The sequence below is a fragment of the Schistocerca gregaria genome, chromosome 4, assembly GCF_023897955.1.
Source record: "Schistocerca gregaria isolate iqSchGreg1 chromosome 4, iqSchGreg1.2, whole genome shotgun sequence".
Lineage (NCBI taxonomy): Eukaryota > Metazoa > Arthropoda > Insecta > Orthoptera > Acrididae > Schistocerca > Schistocerca gregaria.
In genome coordinates this window covers 93,716,784-93,734,804 of record NC_064923.1, presented here as the reverse complement: position 1 = coordinate 93,734,804, position 18,021 = coordinate 93,716,784, and positions in this window count along the sequence as shown.

The window sequence follows — 18,021 nt, the reverse complement described above, 5'->3', positions numbered from 1 at the left end:
ATGTATCTGACCCCAGAAATGTGTCAATAAAGTTTCCCCTTCCTGGGACAATGAATTCACGGTGTTCTTATTTCAATTTCCAGGAGTGTATTTGCAATTCCCCATTAGGGGCGGGCTGGCAGCAGCGTAGGTGCTGGTCTTCAGCCAAGACACATTAAAAGTAGACAAGAAGACATTTAAAACAATATAAAGAATAAAACATGGCGGAACATAGAAAAAGGCGGAACATAAAAGAGAACATACAAAAAGCGGCGACTGTAAAACGGAGGTAAAAAACTAAAGTATTTTACACACAAAAACACACTACAAGGATTAAAAGGGACCAGGCAAAGTATGGCCAGAGCATAAAAAGTCGCAGTATGATTAAAATAGCCACATGATGGACGGCATAGCATGGAACAATCATGGACCAAATACAGGTCGAGCACACAATTAAAACCACGCCACTTGATGACACTGGGTAACAGCACTGAACACAACACTATTGCAGGCACTTGAGAATGAATAAAAACCTGGAAGGATCTGCCAGGAGTGGGGGCAAGGGGGAAGGGAAAAGGAGGCGAGAAGGAGGGGAGAGAAAGGGGGATACGGTGGGGGGGTGCACCGAATGGGGGGCCAGGGAGGGAAGGGACGGGAGAGGAAAGCAGCTGAAGAGGGAGTGCAAGGACTCAGTGGCAGGAGGAGGAAAATCCGCTCTGGGAGAAGGAGAGGAGAGGAAAAATGGGCCCTGGGGAGGTGGGAGGCCAGGCTACAGTTGGTAAGAATGGTAGATGTCATGACGAAGTTCAGCATCCGGGTGGGGGATGTACTGGAAATTGCCCTGATGGAGATGGAGGTTGTGGTGGTGGAGAGAGGGAGGGGTACAACAATAGAGGCGAGGCAGTTGATGGGGGGTGGAGAGAACGGAGGAAACCAGGGGGTGGGGGGTATGAAACCTGTGGACACTGTAAAGGATGCAGAGATGTTGTAGGAAAAGGAGGAGGTGGGAGAAGGTATGAGATCATACAGGATACATGTGGGTGAAGGAAGGTGGAGGATTTGTAGGTGTGGAGGATGGTGGATGGATGCAATCAGGAGGTGGAGGTGGAAATGAACTTTCTGCTGGATGGTCAGGAGATGTGGGGTCCAGGTGAGGTTATGTTCAAGGGTGAGACCAAGGTATCTCAGGGAGGGGGTGGGGGTGAGCTCTATGGGATGACCATAAATGGTTAGGTAGAAATCATGGAGACAGAAGGAGCAGGTGGTGTGGACTATGATGAGTGCCTGGGTTTTGGAGGGGTTGATACAAAAGAACCACTGGTTACACCAAGTGGTAAACTGGTCAAGGTGGGTTTGGAGGGTGCGCTGGGGCTGTTAAAGGGTAGGATAGAGAACCAAGAAGGCGGTACCATTAGCATATTGGCGGAGGTGGATGGGTGGGGATGGCCTGGGCATATTGGTGGTGTACAGGAGATAGAGGAGAGGGGAGAGGATGGAGCCATGGGGGACACTAGCAGTAGGATAAAAGGTATGGGAATTGGTGCCATGGAGGGTGACATAGGAAGAACGGCATGAGAGGAAGGAACTGACCAGTCAGACAAAATTGATAGGCAGAGCGTAGGTTTGGAATGTAAAGAGGACGCTGGAATGCCATACACAGTTGTAGGTATTTTGGAGGTCAAGGAAAACAAAAATGGTGAATAAATGGGAGTTAAGTTGGAGGGACAGAAGGTGGACGAGGTTAAGGAGTTGGTCTCAAGCAGAGGAGGAGGGTTGGAAGCCACACTGCGTAAAGGAGTGGAAGTGGTGTTCATGGAGGTGGTGATGGATTCAATGGGAGAAGATGGATTCAAAGACATTCCTGATGATGGAGGTGAGGCAGGTGGGGTGACGGTAAGAGGTGATGGAAGGGTATTTGTTGAATTTGAGGGACAGACACGGGAAGTCTTCCACAGGTAAGGGTAGAATCCAGTAGAGAGGATGACATTGTATAAATTGCGAAGGAAAATGGGTATTCTCTGAGGTGGTGGCAAATGACAGTCATGACCAGGGGCCATGTTGCGTTTTGACCGGAGGATAAGTTGTCTTGTACTGTGATTGGAGTGTTGATGTCAGTGGGAGCAACTGCCCCAAGTAGTGGAGACTGGGAGCAAGTGGAGCGACTGAGCTATTGGCGCAATCCATGATGGTGGTGAAGAGAGAATAATCAAAATTGGAATCATCAGGATTGGAGAAGACCTCCGAAAGGGGGGAAGCGAGGTGGTTGGCTTTACCAAGGTTGTCGGGAAGGGGAAGGTCGTTATGGAGAAAGGGTAAAGGGGTGCAGTATGGGAATCAGTGAACCAGTAAGGCGATGGAAGGCTTATCAGTAGTTGGAAAGTTTATAGGGAGGGTGGCTTTGTGTCTTGTACAGGTCTGGCGCTAGTCCTGGAGTTTCTTTGCTGTAATGTTCCAAATGTGTCGCTGTATTTGCCAGTGGCGTCAGAGTGTATCCCTGTCATGAGTGTGCAGGGGCAGTGATAGAGGCGGCGGGATTCGCAGAGGAGGAGGACAGCTCATGGAGAGAGAGAGGGTAGGTGGAGGTGGATGGTTTTACTAGGGACATTGGCCTCCACAGCATCAGTCATGGCATTCTGAAGGAAGAATGAGGCATGGGTGATGTTGTCAGGATGGTGATAGGTAAGAGGGCTGCTTTGGACCTGGTTGGCGACGGATTCTCAGTAGGTATTCCAGTTGGTGCCACAGTAGTTATGGACTACCTTGTGAGGGGGTGCACGTCGTGGTGCCGGAGGGGGGTGGTCAGTAGACACTATGATGAAGAGGATGGGGAAGTGGTCGCTACCTGTGGAGTCAGGGATGTCGATGGTGATATGGTCAAAGAGGTTGGCGGATGCAATGACAACATTGGGGATGATGTTGCTTTGATGTCAGGTGTGCTGGGGTGGGGGAACAAGGTCGCCTCGGATCATGAGGAGGAACTGATGCCACTGGCGAAGGGTGGCAGCAGAGCAGCTTTGGATGTTGATCTCGGTGGCAATCACATTGGTGGAGAAGGTGTGGTCAACGTGGGAGATGAAGGTTTCAGTGGGGTCATTGAGGAGGGGTTGTGGCTGGGCTTGGATGTTCTATGCAGCCAATGTTAAATTATCGAATTTTGTGACCTATTATCGTGGAAACTTTTAAAGAAACCAACTTCAAATTTTCCATAATTATTGAATGCACCTTTCTAGATACACTGAACAAGAATTATTACTAAAATAGTATTGTTGGGAATGTTACCTTTTTTTAACACTCAATTTTTTGACAGAATTTTTTAAATGAATGAACATAAAAACAAAAAACTCAATATATTTTAACTATTCTAGTTCCATATGTGTTGAATCTCACATTTGGTATGCTGTGAAAATTTCATGTCTTTACCATCAGTACATTTTTAGAAAATGGGTCATTTATTTGAAAAAAAAACGTAATTCAGAGTTACTGAGGTTTAAAACTTTCCTTATTACAAATTCTTATACAGACTTACATTTCTGCCTCTTTTATGCACTCGAATTGCCCTGGCCCACAGTCTGTCTTCTTCAGTGTCACGACAGCCCAGTGCTTGCCTCCTCCTTTACTTTCTTTCTTCTTTTGTTATTTGCTGAGCAGCTAACTCTGCTTCACGTCCACGAAGCTCATCCAATTGCTGCAGTCCTTTAGCTGTGTTCTGTCCAAATCTTACCCCTAACTTCTCCAGAACCTTAAGTATTTCATAGTTCCCACGATTAAAAGTCATTACAGCATCAGATACTACTAGCTTTAGAGTCTTAAGGCCAACAAATACATTTTTAGGCACACGGAACCACACAACATTATTGAAGGACTCATTCACATTTTAGGTCTTCCCATGTAAACACTAACTTAGTAGCTCAAGATTTGCCAAATCTCTGTAAATAGGTTTGATAGCCTCCATTACTGCCACAGGAGGAGAATGTATATGTGTAAATTCATGCAGGGTGCCAGAAAATTCTGCTTGCCTATATTTACACCAAGTGTTTAGTGAAGGTGGGCACACAGCATGACATGCCATTTCATCAGTTGATATTCGATGAAAGAAAGTGCTCCACACAGCTCTTCCCATCTTCTCTAAATTGTCACAGTTATCTTCAATGGCCTTCCCTAATATTCCTGTAATTAATCAATTACTTTTCTGATACTTGCTTTCGTTGAAAGTAGTGTGATTATGGGCTATTTTTGTAGTAAGCTAACTTCTATTTCTTTTTTATGTAAATAAACAAAGGACTAATTTGTTTATTCTTAACGTCAACTATCGAGATGTAGCAGTAATCACGAAAAAAATCAATTCACAGCCTTCTAGATTGTTTAGTTCTCAAGGTATGACTGCTCAACTGTGGCAGTATATGCGAAGCCGCGAAATTTGACAGTCACACGTGAACATTAATGTATTATATACCAAAATGTTCAGCAAAGTCCAAAGTAAATTATGGAGTAGTAAACAGAAAATGTCAAATTTCAACTAATTTCATGTACAATGTCACCTTAAGTTAGCCGACAGCATCTCCACCATGCACCCGAGGACCAGGAGCATCAGTTTGGTAGTGGATATATGGAGAGCTGCAGATAGTATGGGGGGCTGGAGAAGGGTTTCGTTCAGGAGGAAGGTGTTGACCCAGTGGTGGCAGAGGGTGTTCATGAGTAGGTATTTGTTGGTGCAGAAGGAGCAGATGTTCTGGAAGAGGATACGACACTCGTGCTACACCATGACGGGAAGAGAAGGGGTGGAGAGAGGGGAAGGAAGACTCTTAAACTAGGGTGTTGAGGTGGGTGAAGGTGAAGTGGGCTAGGTTGTGGGAATAAGTGGCGAAGGTGTTGAGGTGGAAGATGGAGAGGGGGGCGAGGGAGATCTGTTGGAGGGTGTGGGGGCGTTGGAAAGGGTGAATGTTTTGGAGGTCTATGATAAGGAAACGGATGATGCTTCAGCTCTCTGGGTGGATGGAGGGAATTATTGGGCTGGGTGGGGGGATCGATAAGACAGACAGAAACAGTAAGATCAAGGACTGGCTGGAGGGGGCTTGGTTTTACACTTGTGGGAGTACGTGGAATGGGGGTTATTGCAGGTGTTGCAGGAAGGAGGGGTGGCGAGGTTGGGACAGTTTCTGAGAAAATGGGAGGCCTTGCAATAGGGACAGGTGGGGGTTTTTGCAGTTGGTGGTCAGGTGATCATTATACATGAGGCAGCGCTGTCAGCAGTAGGATTGAGGAGGGGATTTGGAGGAACAACAGGGTGGCGGCGGTTGTAAATCAGGGCACCCTGGTGAGGGGGTGGTCAGTGGAGAGGGCATATCCTGAAAAGACGAAATTCATAGGGAAAGCATAGGTCTGGAGTTTGAAGAGGAGCCTGGGATGCCAGACAGTCATAGGCGTTCTGCAGGTCAACAGAAACGAAGAGCGATGGGAGTTAAATTGGAGGGAAAGAAGACTGGTAAGGTTAAGGAGCTGGCCGTCGGCTGAGAAGGAAGGCCAGAAGCCACACTGGGTAAGAGGAAAGAGGTGGTGCTGAAGATGGCGGTGAACATGGCAGGAGAGGATGGCCTCAAAGATCTTACTGAACACAGAGGTGAGGCATGTGGGATGATAGGAAGAGGTATCAGAGGGGGGGTTTGTTGGGAGTAGGAAACAGCAGGTGGACATTGTAAGGATAGCAAGGACAGCCAGGAAGGAAAGAGGGGATTCCTTGATGTTGTGGTAGGTGATACCATCATGACCAGGGGTGGAGTTTCATTTGGAGCAGAGGATGAGTGTGATGTCATGTGCAATGATGGGTTTGTTGATGTCTGAGGGGGTCACTAATCCAAGTACTGGAAGCTATGGGCGAGCAGACGGACAGAGGTATCAGTGTTGTCAAAATGGTGGGGAAGAGGGAGCAATGAAAGGAATGGAGAAGACCTCAAAGAGGTGTGAAGCAAAACGGTTAGCCGTACTGATGTTGTCAGGGATGGGGTGATCATTCTGAAGGACAGGGTAAAGCAGGGTGAGATGGTTACCAGTAAGGCAATGGAAGGCTGACTAGCACTTAGTTTGAGTTGACAGCGATGATGGAGTTGAGGCATGTGCATATCTGGCGCTAGTCCTGGCGTTTCTTTGCTATAAGGAAGTTCTGGATGTGTCGCTGTAATTGCCAGTGGAAGATGAGTGTATCCCAGTCACAGCTGCGTATGGAGAAGCAGTAGTGCCTGTGGGATTCACAAAAAAGGACGGTCTGTGGAGGAAGTGTAGGGCAGTGAAGGTGGATGAGTTTGGTAGGTACATGGGCATCCACTGTGTCAGTGATGGTCTTATGAAGGAAGAAGAGGCACAAGTTATGTCAGTGGGATGGTGAAAGGTGAGAGGGTGGCTTTTGACCTGTGAGGCAATGGATTCCTGGCAGGCATCCCAGTCATTGCAGTGGTAGTTGTGGATGGACTTTGGAGGGCCAGCTGTGCAGGGGGCTGCAGGGGCAGAGGAGACAATGAGAAGGATGGGGAGATGGTCACTACCAATGGGATCAAGGACATCCATAGTGATATGACCAAGGAGGTTGAGGGAAGCAAGGATAACATCGGGGGTGGAGCTACTTTCAGGACGGGTGTGTTGTGGGAGAGGAACAAGGTCACCATGGAGGGTGGCAAGCAACTGATGCCATCGCTGAAGGATGGCAGGGTCACCACTGTGCATTGAGCAGTGCTCTCCTTCCTCTGACGCATCGCCAGAGGTGCTCATGGTGCTTAGCGTGCGATCGCTGGCGGCTTTTGGAGAGAGAGGACCTACTAGTGGACAGGAGTTGGTGGCCCACATGGATGGCCTCAACGTTTGACAGTTTGAATCTGCCTGTGGTCGCGTGTGTGTGTTCACCATTAGTGGTATATTGTCAACTTGATCTGCAAGTTCGTATCTTGTAAATTCATGTCGTGGCTTTCTTGTAGTGTTCACAGAATATTCCTATTGTTGTTAATGTGCACCATTGAATGGCATTTTATTTAATGGCAAGCAACAGGAGGAGCCTTTCGAAAGAGCAACGTTGATTGTTCAATGAGCGTACAGTTGAAATTACTGTTATAACCAAATACGTAGTTGCTCTATGATTATTAATAACTTGGCAAGATTACTACCTTTCAACAGAGTGCTGTTGATATTTCCTGCTGTTAATAACTTGCACCATTGAATCACAATTGTTTAACGGCAAGCCACAGAAGTGCCTTTCGACATTTACTGCCATTAGCAGTTGTACTCTGTGCTAATATTATAAATAAAATAATTCTGGGCATTTAATAGTCTTATCTGCAGTAGGTTACCTGGTAACTTATGGCCATAACCTGTAGTATTTTGGGCTTGATGCTTGGTTGATTATATTGTTCTAGGTGTGTTGTGGGAGAGGAACAAGGTCACCATGGAGGGTGGCAACAGGTTTAGCTGCAACAGGTCTGAGAATTACCCTACCATTATTGAGTATTGTGCCCTGGTTGTTGGTTTGATTGCATAGTGACCATAATTTTGGTATATCATTTTATATACATTCTTCTAACTTATGGTTTGGGAAGACAAGAAAGTCTGTATTTATGATCATTGCAGGGCTGACATAGTTTTCTGATGTCCTACACCCAACCATGATCTGGTACCCTGTACCTTGGGTGCAGATTTGGGTTGAGAGAGTTGCCAATTCTGAGGTGTGCCACTCACTATCTCTGTCAGAGCCTGTATTGCTCGATCCCTTGGAACTTGGTCTAGCCTTCCCACTCCCATTTCTACTTAACGATAAATCTACACTTGAGTAGGACCATATCATGCATTTTGAGGTCGGCAGCAATCACATAGGTGAAGGTACAGTAAACTTGGGAAATGAAGTCATAAGGGAGAGGAGCTAAGGGGCAGATAAAGATAGTGGCACAGGTGATGGTGAGGGAGGGAAAGAACATGCTGAGGAGAAAGTGTTCAGTTGTGTCATTGAGGAGGAGTTGTAGCCAGACAGAGATAGGCTTGACGTGGCCAATAGCGACCACGCCTCAGGCGAGGGGAAGGGGATTGTCGGTGTGATGAAGGAGATAGAGAGAGATGCGAACAACATGGTGAGTTGAAGGAAGGTTTCATTAAAGATAAAGGAGTCAACCTGGTGCTGGGATACGGTATGTATGAAGATGTATTTGTTGGTAGGGAGGGAGCGAATATTGAGGAGTAAAGGGGACAACACTCAGTGATGCGCCAGGAGGTGGGAGGGGGGAAGGAAGTGGGGCAAGGAGTGAGGGGCTTAAATGAGGGTGCCTAGGCGAGTGAAGGTAAAGTGAGCATGTTTGTGGGAGTAGGCAGCGTATGTATTTAAATGGAAAACAGAGCAGTCGGCAAAGTAAATCTGCTGGAGTGTGTGGGGGTACTGGAAGGGATGGATGTTCTGCAGGACGATGGGTAGGACCTGGATGGTGTCTTCTGCTGTAGGGGGAGGGTGGAGGGAATTGTTGGGGTGGATGGTTGGGTCGCTGGGGCAAACGGCGACAGTGAGCTCAGTGTTGGTGGCAGGGAGTTTTGCTTTGCATTTGGAGGAGTAGGTGGGGTGGGGTTGATTGCAGGTGTTGCAGGAAGGGGGAGAGGCGAGGTTAGGACACTGTTTAAGGAAGTGGGAAGTTTTACAATGGGGGCAGGTGGGGAGTTCTTGTAGTTTGAGAGATCGTGATTGTCTTTTTTTTCCTTTATTATAATTTCATTTAACCGCTCTTCAGCCAAATGGCTTTAACAAAAATGCAAGTGGAACTCTTACATAAACACAGGGGGTAAAAAGGGGGACATAAAATATAGTAAATGGAGATGATGAAAGTTAAAATATGCATGAATATGGGAACATTGGGAGCAATTAAAAACTCGAGATAAAGTTAAAAGAACACAGCTCGCAATCCGTTGCGTACTTAAAATTACTGGAGTCAAGCACAAGTTAAATCACCACAGTAAAATAATCATACAGTGCGAGAAACTTGAAAAACAAAACCACTGGAAACGACGGAACACTCACAAAGAATAAAAATACCTGGTAGGGACCTGCCAAAGGTCAGGAGGTCGGAGAGGAGGAAAAAAGAGAGGCGTATGGGGGACGGGAGGAAGAGAAAAGGGGGGACATGGGGCGCACCAAGAGGTAGGAGATGGGCAGGGTGGGAGATGAGAGGAAAGACAAGGCAGGAGGGAGGGCAGAGACACTGAATGGGAGCACAGGAGGTGGAGGGGGTGTAGGAGGGGAAAGCCACTTGGGAGGGGGAGGAGAGTGAGCCCTGGGGAGGAGGCAGGAGGAAGGTGGGGTTAGAGTTGGTAGGAAGGGTAGACGTCAAGGCGAAGCTCATCATCTGGGGAGTCAGATGTTGGAAGTTGCGTTGGGAAAGGAGGTGGAGGGTGTGAAGATGGCAAGAAGGTGGGTACAATGGTAAAGGAGCGGAAACAGGCTGGGGGTGGACAGGAAGGGAGACACCAGAGGGTGAGGGGGATCGAGTTGGTGGACAATATACACGGGCCGGTTGTGCTCAAGGAAAGGGGATGGAAAAGACCATTGATTTACTGTAATAAGCCTCACAATTGACAGTGTGATCAATTTTAGCAATTTTACCAGTTTTCCATAATTTCAATGCTGATAAATGACATGGCAGAATGCTTCCCAATTTCTGAATCGTCACTAAATCACACCTCCACTACTTTGCATGAACCATATACTAGATTGTGAATGTAGATAGATTACTATGCAGCATGTCTAGTCAAGGTTCGTTCTTGAACATATGCACCAAAATATACCAAACACCATTCTATTTCCATGTAGTTAGGTTACCCACATATTGCTAGCACTTCAGTCATAGTGCGTAATTTATGATCACGATTGCCCATCTTTCTCCATATGGATGGGAGTCATACAGTATTCTCGGATTCTTACGATAAAATTGGAGATTGAAAGCTCTCCCTACATTGTCCTTGACCAACCCTCCTACAACACTGTCACCATTTTAATTTGTAGCTGGCAAGAAGTAGGAGGGTATTATACCTACTACATTCAACTCTCGTGAAGGAAGAGAGTGAGTTGAGTGGGTAACTGAAGTTCGGCAATCTTACTCACGGCACCCATCCAAGTGCACAAGACCTCTCCAGATGTGTGCTTGTCAAGGACGTTAACTCTCTTTATCCGTATATAGTAGATATGAGAGTGTTGTGCTGATAGGACTGTTAAGAGAAAAACATGAGGTTTATGTACTGTATATTGGAGCTTCATATGGATGTAATTTGAAACATTTTACTTAAATCAACTATGCTATCACTCTGAAGTATTTTTCCAATGTTTGATGTCCATATCAAGAAGATATCGGTAAGAGAGAAATGATCGTGGAACACAAACACATTCCAAGGGCTACACGATTCTGCACTTGAACATGCTATAATGCAGTGTGGTTTCCGTCTGATAGTCATGTGGAATATAATGCTTTTAATATTTCCAGCGAATGATATACATTCTAGTTGCAAGTTGCTTTACGATAAGTTGTGGTGACAAACTATGAGATGATAAAACAACTACGTTGCATACCAGAGAAAACACTGTTTCTTTCCAACACAGACACAGTATAGTTTCTGGAGGTGTATGATGCCTGCTGTTTATGAAGTTAAAGTCTTATTGTAGTTGTGAAATTATGATATGTTCACAACAGTCCTATAAAATGATCCTCAGCAGTCAAAAATACATATGAAGAAACAGTGACATCTTACAAGGAAATAAACACAACGATCAGTAGCCAGAGGAGATGTAACAGGCTTATCGCAGTTTACTACTGTCCCTAGTAACCTTCCTCTTGCAGAATGGTCAATGACAAAAAAAGGATAGTGCATTGAGAATGGCTAGTTGCTAGCCGAAATCTAGATCTGACAATAAAAATGCCAAATGACGACTGATAGCTGAAATCTATCATTTACATCTCTAGAATTTCACCTCTTTCCAGTATTAAGGTGTGTATGGGTAGCATCAGTCTACTAACCTTCTCCAGAACAAGCAACTGTATTGATTTCGCTCAGTATTCATTTCATATGATTTTTCCTCCAATTTTATGTGTTTTGCAGGTTTCCATAATTTTACTACGTTCTCACAGTTTTACATATTTCATTGTATTTCATATCAACCTTTCGTGATTATACCAGGTCCCTCTAGTTTTTCCAATTTCATGTCATTTGTTATATTTTTCCCACAGTTTTCCATATGTATATGGTCATATTGCTGACATAGCCATGTGCTATTTCATTGGAGAGGAGAGGGGAGGGGAGCAAGGAGAGGGGAAAAGGAGAGAAGAGTGGGGAGTGGGGAATGGGGAGTGGCGAGTGGTGGAGGGCCAACAGAGTCCTCTAGTGGTTGTGATAACTATTCCAGTTGGTCTCCAAAATTTAAGGTGAACATACACAAAATTCTAATTTCCGCCAATAAATTTGAATTTCCCCGAATTTTACCCAGGCCGCCATTTTGATTATGTCACAGGAGGTGAAGGGCTTGGAGTTCCCTGAGGGGGACCCAAGTGCCAGCTGGGAAAAACGCCGATGTAATCATAGGATGGGGGTAATTAACTGAACAATTAATTAATTTTATATCAAAACTATTTCAAAATTCAGCCAGTCTTTGTCACATTACTTTCATTAATGCCAAATTTCGCCCCACTGTCCTAACAGTCTCACCTAGATTTCTGTGGTTATTTCCCGCATTGTATCTTCTCTGTTAGCACTGACAACTCAACAATAACGTCGTTGCTCTCGATCGTTAGGTGAAGGCCATTGACCACTATATTTTCATTGGTGATCGGCAATGCCTGAAATTTGGTGTTTTCGACGCACTCTCGACACTGTGAATCTCTGAACATAGAACTTCCTAACAATTTCCGAAATGGAATGTCACATGTGTCTAGCTCAAAGTACTAGTCCACATTCAGTCAGTTATATCCCAGCGTACTGCCATAGTCTCGTCAGACACCTTTTTGTATCACTTATCTGGGTACAAATGACAGCTCCCCCAACACGCTGCACTCTTAGACGTTTCGTATGCACTATTGCCGCCATCTGTATATGTGCGTATCGCTATCCCATTGCTTCTGTCATCACAGTGTGAGAGGAATTGCCTTCATAAAACTGTTGACCTCTGGGCAGGAACCTGACCGCAGGTAGCGAGGCGGGTCTTCTCTTTCCTCTATCTTGTTCTCCAACAAGGATTCGGAACAAGCATTCATCTGACAAGAGAAATGTATAATTTCTCGCAGAAGCCTTTTAGCTCTGGGCAAGTGGGACTTCCATTACGGCGTGTGAATGTTCGTTATGATACCTCGGATCAACATTCAATTAAAACTTTACAGCCTTCTAAAATACAGCCTTCTAATTTAATCATACTGTCATTTTTTGGAGCGTCCGCACTTCCATGCTGAGCTTACATGCAGAGTTTTTCATTTGTCATTTGAGACTCATGTCATGGAATGGCTGAAGTCATGCGATTTTGGCTACCTGTCTCTGAGCTATTGCTGAAATGTAAAGAGTGAGAAAAGTGTAGGAGATTGTTTAACACCACAACTAATTTTTCAGTAATCGAAGCTCGGAATTGCCGCACTCATTGGACGGCAATTTCCAACTCTGGCAGCAAGACAGTCCACTTTCTGGTGGTTCTTGGAGAACACACTTCTTTTCAGGCTGTTATATATTTTCGTCTGTATGCGTTGGTAGTTTATTTTCTTGAGTTTCTGTGTGTTAATGTGAAATTTAATAGACACAGTTCTCGCGTTTTTGTTTGTGTCGTAAAGTAAACCGATTTTGTGACATTATTTAGTCTCACCTGTGTGCTTTGGTAGTTCAGCTATTGAATCTCTGCGCGTTAACCTAATTTATTGGACACAGTTAAACAGTGTTAATGTGAAATTTAATAGACACAGTTCTCGCGTTTTTGTTTGTGTCAGAAAGTAAACCGATTTTGTGACATTATTTAGTCTCACCTGTGTGCTTTGGTAGTTCAGCTATTGAATCTCTGCACGTTAACCTAATTTATTGGACACAGTTATTGGGTTTTCCTTTGTGTCTACAGCAGAGCTCTTTAGTGTGTGTCTATAGTAGTTCGTTTGCCCGTGTAGTGTAGTTTTCCATGGTCGTTAGTGTGGAGAGGGACTGTGATTGCTGTGTGCGGATGCGAGCCGAACTGGTGACACTTCGCTCTCAGCTCCAGGCTGTGATGGCTTCGGTTACTCATCTTGAAGCTGATGTGGGCTCGCTGTGGACATCCAACGGACAGCCAGCACATCAGAGTCCTCCGATGGGCCCTCACCAGTGGCCAGCCCAGTTACTAGAATGAGATTTTCACTCTGCAGCGGAGTGTGCGCTGATTTCATATCAGAGCCCAGTTACTGATTGCCCGTGTAGTGTAGTTTTCCATGGTCGTTAGTGTGGAGGTTGTCTCCTCGCCCATGGTCGAGTGAGAGGTCATCTCGGGGCGTGTCAGGTGGCGAAAGATTTCCCTGGGGGCGGCACGAAAAAGCCTCCCCAGTTAGTCTGGCAAGCAGGTTCTAGATGCTGTTGGTGGCTGACGCTGGCCCTCATCTAGATACAGTCGCTTGTCCTGTTTCAGAGGAACCTCTCAGCCTGCAAGATCTGGCCAATCACTGTTTGGAGTTCCAACATTGAGTGCAATTAGTGGAAGAAAGCCAATGTGCAATTCGTGTGCATACTGGGCGGAGTCGTTCCAGATTTGGAAAGGGTCCTCTCAGATGCCATGAAGAGCATAGGATGCAGCCAGCAACAGCACATGGTGGCTCACGTCGGTACCAATGATGTGGGTCACTTTGGATCGGAAGAGATCAGGAGTCCACTATACGTAGGAGGCGGCTACGTGGGTAGCAGGGTCCGTGTGGCGTCCGCTGGGCGTTTTTTCTTATAGATTAGATGGTCTCAGGGAAATACACAAAGGCCTTCAGTCTCAAAAGGTGCAAGTCGAACACAGGAAGTACGTAGAAGCAAGAATCATGGGTATAAGAGTCGTAAATTGTAGTAGCTGGGTTGGAAAAGTATAAGAGCTCCAAGCGCTAATAGAAAGCACTGATGCTCAAATCTTTATAGGCTCTGAAAGCTGGCTAAATGCGGAGATAAGTTCAGCCGAAATATTTGCGAAAAAACTAATGGCGTTCCGAAAGGATGGGCTAAACACAGTTGGCGGTGGTGTGTTTGTTACTGTTAAAAGTAGTTTATCGTGTAGCGAAATTTAAGCAGATAGTTCCTGTGACTTAGTATGGGCAGTGGTCATTCTTGGCACCCGGAATAAATTAATAATGGGTTCTCTTACCGACCTCCAAACTTAGATGATACAATTGCTGCAAGGTTAAAAGAAAACTTGAGTTAAATTTCTCGTACAATTACAGTTGGTGGTTACTTTAATACCCTAGATATATTGGCGAAAATACATGTTTAAATCAGGAGGTCAGCATAAAATATCAGCCGAAATTGTGCTAAACGCGTACTCTGAAAATTATTTCGAGCAGTTAGTTCATGAGCCCACGCGATTAGTAAACGGCTGTGGAAACACACTTGACCTCTTAGCAACAAATAATGCTAAGCTGATAACGAGCATCAAAACGGATACAGGGTTGTCGTTGTGGGAGTGAAGATTGTAACTTCCAAATTCTCCAGAAATAAACAAATAATATACATATTCAAAAACGCATACAAAAATTCACTTGACGCCTTCTTGAGAGACAATCTAAACTGCTTCCAAATTCTTAGTAAGCGTATGGCAAATCAAAATTATGGGCCGGACTGAGAATCGAACTTTCGCAAGAGGGCTTCTGTGAAGTTTGGATGGTAGGAGACGAGGTATTGGCAGAAGTAAAGCTGTGAAGAGTGTGCCTGAGTAGTACTCGGGTAGAGCAGTTGGTAGAGCAATTACCCACGAAAGTAAAGTCCAGAGTTTGACCCTTGGTCCGCCACACAGTTCTGATCTGCTGGGAAGTTTGATATTAGCGCACACACCGCTGCAGAGTGAAAATCTCATTTCAGATGTGGCTTGAATTCGATGAAATAGTATCGACAGCAATCGAGAGAGTTATACCAAATAAATTATCAAACGACGGAGGTGATCCCCTTGGTATACAAAACAGGTCAGAACACTGTCGCAGAAACAATGAAACAAGTATGCTAAATTTAAACCAGTGGAAAATTTCCAAGATTGGCAATCTTTTACAGAAGCTCGAAATTTAGTGCAGACGTCAATGAAAGATACTGTATACCAATTAGGTTCCTTTTAGAGTATGCTGATGCAATGGCTCCATACTTAACAATCATATACAGCCGTTCTGTCGACGAGAGATCCGTACACAAAAACTGTAAAGTTTCACAGGTCACACCAATATTCGAGTAACTTTGTTGGAGTAATCCACTAATTTACATGCCCATATTATTAACACCGATATGCAGTAGGATTTTGGGACATATATTGTGTTCGAACATTATGAAATACCTCGAGGAGAACGGTGTATCGCACGCAGTCAACATGGACTTAGAAAACATCGTTCTTGTGAAACGCACCTAGCTCTCTACTCACACGAAGTGCCATTGACAAGGGATTCCAAACTGATTCCATATTTATAGATTTCCAAAATTCTTTTGACACTGTTCCACTCAAGCGGCTGGTAGTGAAATTGCGTGCTTCTGGAATATCGTCTCAGTTATGCGACTGGATTCGTGATTTCCTACTGGACTCGCATTCGGGAGGACGACGGTTCAATCCCGCGTCCGGCCATCCTGATTTAGGTTTTCCGTGATTTCCCTGGATCACTTAGGCAAATGCCGGGATGGTTCCTTTGAAAGGGCACGGCCGATTTCCTTCCCCATCCTTCCCTAATCCGAGCTTGTGCTCCGTCTCTAATGACCTCGTTGTCGACGGGACGTTAAACACTAATCTCCTTCTCCTCCGCGATTTCCTGTCAGAGAGGCCACAGTTCGTAGTAATTGACGGAACGTCATAGAGTACAACAGAAGTGATTTCTGGTGTTCCTCAAGGTAGTATTATAGGAACTCTGCTGTTCCTTATCTACATAAATGATTTAGGAAACTATCTGAGCAGCCGTCTTAGGTTGTTTGCAGATGATGATGTCGTTTATCGTCTAGTAAACTAATAAGAAGATTAAAAAAATGAAAACGGTTTAGAAAAGATGTCTGAATGGTGCGAAAATTGAAAATCGACTCTAAATAATGAAAACTGTGAGGTTATCTATATGAGTGCTAAAAGGAATCCGTTAAACTTCGGTTACACGATAAATCGCTATTTTAAAACCTGTAAACGTATCTAAGTATCTACGAATTACAGTTACGAACAACTTAAATTGGAAACACACAGAAAATGTTGTGGGGAAGGTAAACGAAAGACTGGGATCTATTAGCAGAGCATATAGAAAATGTAACATTTTTAGTAAAGGGACGTACTTCACTTCGGTTGTCCGTCCTCTTTTGGAGTAGTGCTGCTCGGGGTGGATTCCTTACCAGACGGGATTGACGGAGCACATCGACAAAGTTCAAAGAAGAGCAGCAAGTTTTGTATTATCGACCTACACAAGTAAAAATGATCTCGTAAGAAAATAAGGGAAATCAGAGCACGCACGAGAAGATATAAGCGTTCGTTTCTTCCGATCAAAAGGCTGTCGTGGTTCTGAGTTCTTGTCGGTGAAATTTTTGGGGGAAATATTTTATGTGTTTATGAGTCTGCTTAGGAATTTCATCGGGTTTCGTGGCGTGTGGGGTAGAATTTTGGTTATTAGGGGAAAAGTGCGTGATTTCAGTGTCAGTATATGGAGACGCCAAGATTAACCCATGCCCGTGCACGCAGTTTAGAAAGATTGAACTCTGCACATAAGGAAAATGAAATGGATCTGAGCACTATGGGACTTAACTGCTGTGGTCATCAGTCCCCTAGAACTTAGAACTACTTAAACCTAACTAACCTAAGGACATCACACACATCCATGCCCGAGGCAGGATTCGAACCTGCAACCGTAGCAGTCGCGCGGCTCCGGATTGCGCGCCTAGAACCGCTCGGCCACCGCGGCCGGCTGCCCATAAGGAGGAAACGAGTAATTATGTAAATCGCGAACTTAACATGGAAACTGAACAAGGCAATTCACACATTTCTGAAGTATTGAAAGTCGTTTGCTATAAACCACGAATCCGGCAACTTAAAGAAGAACGTAGAACAAACAGAAACAGAAAGGTTAAATGAAAAGAACGTGACAATATCATAGGCAACGGATCATTTCGCGAAAATGTGACAAGTTGTTGCCGGCAGCACTCCAAATTCGTCTTCACTGCAAGGAGTTATTGGCTGTTCGTATTAATTGCAGAGGTGAAAGTAGCGTTCAAAAGGACAGAAGAAAATTTTAAGAGCAGACGAAGCAAATGAAGTGCGTTTAAAAATATTGCAGATCAATTTAACTAGCACAGTGACCACCTTAAGAGATTATAACAACAAGTAACAGGTCATGCACACGCGTGTGACCAAAGGATGGAAAAACTACACGAAAAGATGAGGAAAGAAGTTAAGAAATCTGAAGAGCGGACGAAACAAGTTATTGAGGATCAGGTTAGCTGTTGCGAGAATAAATTAAGCGCGGAAACGAGCTTTGAGTTACGGACGAATGTTCACAGCTTTAAATACGAGGTGCATTCAAGTTCTAAGGCCTCCGATTTTTAACTTCGGACTGGAAAGAGATAGAAACATGCGCATTGTTTTAAAATGAAGGACAGTTGCCATTCATTTAAAAGATCAGGAAGAGATAAAAGTACTCTTTGAATGCTGGGAAATTCAGGCAGAACCCTCGGAATCGGGAGGAGTTGATCGAATTGCTTACGCAGAGTCAGCGAAACAGTGGTTCGACCAACAGTACTCGAATCGGAGAAACATTAATGCGTGAAGAAAAGAACAAGAATTGCAGGAATTAACTGATAGGCTGTTTCGTATTCGCCGTGACCCTGTGCCACCTCTAGTGAACATGGAATCAT